This window comes from Vidua chalybeata, chromosome 17 (genome assembly GCF_026979565.1).
Source record: "Vidua chalybeata isolate OUT-0048 chromosome 17, bVidCha1 merged haplotype, whole genome shotgun sequence".
In the NCBI taxonomy this organism is placed as follows: Eukaryota; Metazoa; Chordata; class Aves; order Passeriformes; family Viduidae; genus Vidua; species Vidua chalybeata.
In genome coordinates this window covers 15,207,104-15,210,002 of record NC_071546.1, presented here as the reverse complement: position 1 = coordinate 15,210,002, position 2,899 = coordinate 15,207,104, and the positions used below count along the sequence as shown (strand labels likewise).

The window sequence follows — 2,899 nt, the reverse complement described above, 5'->3', positions numbered from 1 at the left end:
TCGCGGACCGGCTGGGACCCAGGAAAAAAAAACCCAGCCGGAGGGGGAAAAAAAAAAAAAACCTGGCTCGGGATTTTTTATTCTAAATTTAAAAAAGAGCTGAAAAACCTGAAAGGCAAAGGCCATACGCACAAGGTTAGAACCGGTCGACACACACTCACACCTGCAGACGCAAGCTCTCACAGACAGACACGGACAATCACGCTCTCTCACGCGCTCTTCCGCTTACACGCTGACCGCGACCCTTACTTGAAACGCTACACTGACGCTTCAACGCGTCTTCTGACCGCGGCTCTTCGATGTCCAGTGGTAGATTCCAGGATAACGTGTAGGGACCCGGGGACCTGCGAGACGACAGAGACGACGGGAGGCGGTCGACGAGTGACTATCTGACGGCTAGGAGCTATTCCCGCTCCGGGTCCATAAATTTTGTACCCAAAACCCCAATAGAAGACAGATGAACTATAAAGTTTTATAACTGCTCTACCTAACCGTGACTACGCGCCTGGGCAGGGCAGCTCCGATCGTAAGTGGCACGACAGAGACATGTACAACATAAACCAAGGTAGGTACATACAATATATGCACAATATAAGCCAACGTAGGTACATACAGTATAAGTGCATACAATATAAACCGACATAGGTACATACGACATAAGTACATACAATATAAGCACATACAGTATAAGCCAACATAGGTAGGTACAACCTAAGCACGTACAATATAAGCCGACGTAGATACAATATAAGTGAGGACTTGACGTAACTCTCCGGAAGATTAATTGTTGAGCCCTATACCCTTTGAGAAGGCGCAAGCTACGGAACTACTGCGGTCAGGTGATGAGGGTCTAATATGCTCCCTCTAGAAGTCCAAGAGAATGGCACGGGAAGAGAAGGCGCTACCAAAGGTGAGAAGGAAGATGGATGAGAACATCTCCTGTACTTCTTCCTGTCTCAAAAAGTAAAAATGTAACGATGCCGGAATAAGCGATATCCAGGAAGGTACACGAGTAAAATATGGCCGATACGGCAGAGAACAATGCCGATAAAGCCTCGAGATGTAACAAAGGCCTATGACGCAGAAATCAATGGACACAGACGACATAACACGGACACGGACGACATAACACAGACACGGACGACATAACACAGACACGAGTGGAAACTGGCTGGCAGTTCCACCTTATGGACCCAAGATTGCTAGTCCAAGATGAGTCATAGGCCGATGATGCCAAAGGAAAGAAAGCCCTAGGGCAATAGCATGTGATGATGAAATTTAACTCCTTTCAAGATGTTAGTGCCAAAGGACTTAAGAGGAAGCCTAAGAAGCTCAGTAGGCCTAGACAAGAAAGCGATGACTACGGCGTGACCGTGGCTATAGCTCCGGACGTGAAGGCGGGCTCCTCGGGTGAAAAGATCCACGACGACATCGAGAGTCGAAGAAGGCCGCCAACGCAAACCTCGCGAGGACGCGAAGACGGATCGGAACTGCCCTGCCCAGCGAAGACTCTGGTGAGGCTGAGGAGAAACCCTCTCCCTCTGCTTCCGAGGGGCCCGTCCCACTATGGGCCTCTCCTCTAAGCTAACATCTAATTGTCTCCTGTGATAGTAAAGGTTTTTCCCCTTCTCCCACCTACTGGCCCCGACACTTAGCTTTTGCAAGACGACCGGACAAAATCCATCGTCAGCCGGACGTGGACGGCGACATGTTCTCTACGTCCGCTTCGGTGCTGCCGTTTCCAAACATCAGCTATGCGCCTCCTCACGGTACCTAAGACAAAACAGAAAATGCAACTAGCGCCCTGCAAAAGAGGAATCCCTGGAACTCTGATGCATCGCTGCCCCGGCTCACCTGAAATCTTGATGCGACTCAACAGGCTGCCAGGAGGATACCTACAAAAGGAAAAGGTACAGGCTTAGCGTGCTGCCGCATAACAGTTACCTATGAGTCACCCAGCCTAAATTCCGACTCACCCGCTTGACTCTGTTCCTTCACACGCCTAGGGCGGCAATGACACCTGCAAAGAAACAAAGCAAAAAAAACCACACTGAGATACTGAGAAAAGACCACCACCCTGACCTGACAAGTACGCCCACCTACACCTTGAGCTTGCACCCACCTGGCCTCAGACATCTGGGATCAGAGACATCTCGCAAGAGGACTGCCTAAAATAAAACAAAAAAAAAGGGGGATGCTTAGACTTTCACCAGAAACTGAGACCTGTGCGAGAACAACTGCTTCTGTCCACTGCTCACCTGGCACACTTGGCCTTGACTGCAGCTATCTGCCTGGACTTCCTAATAATAGACAAAGAACAGTGCTGTAACATAGTCACCATTTATGCTTCCCCTGCAAATACAAACAGCAACTGACCTTCTCAGGGAAAACCCCCTGACCCAGGAGGGGCGCTCTGCCACAGATCTTAAATGTCTGCATCTGAAAGAAAGTTAGGAGAAAATTCAAACAACTGTAGGATAACTTAACAGGTCCAAGCATCCTGTGTGAATCTAGGAATACCATCTAGAATACAACTACATCCCCCATTCCAAATTGCAGGTCTCCAGGACTTGTGCAATTACACCAGGCTATGCAGCAGGACAGAGCAGCTCCGGGACAAATATGTGCAGACACCCGTGACACAGGACAGGACACGACAAACGAGGGGACGCAACAAGGAGAAAAATCTCTTGGCGAGAAAAATGCCTGCGAGGACAGAAAGATTGCAGAACGAGATGACCTAGGTGAGACGGACGGCTCGGAGCTGATGAGGCTCAAAGAACCCTGCAGGAAGAAGAGGCTAAGAAAACGATGTCTTCCAAGAACTGCACAAGCGGATGCCTGAAAAGCCTACGGTAAGAATGAGCTACCTAGCTCGGCGTTCTCACAAGTCCTAAGC

General features: G+C 49.4%; 1 long non-coding RNA gene across 1 annotated transcript; it reads right to left on the bottom strand.

Annotated features, from left to right (window-relative positions):
* Positions 1-311: 311 nt before the first annotated feature.
* Positions 312-2,692, bottom strand: LOC128796718 (uncharacterized). The gene is made up of 6 exons (XR_008433874.1): positions 2,377-2,692; positions 2,259-2,300; positions 2,123-2,168; positions 1,977-2,020; positions 1,855-1,895; positions 312-1,773 (listed from the first exon to the last, which is right to left on the bottom strand). It is a non-coding gene; the product is annotated as an uncharacterized LOC128796718 (long non-coding RNA).
* Between the last annotated feature and the right edge of the window lie 207 nt (positions 2,693-2,899).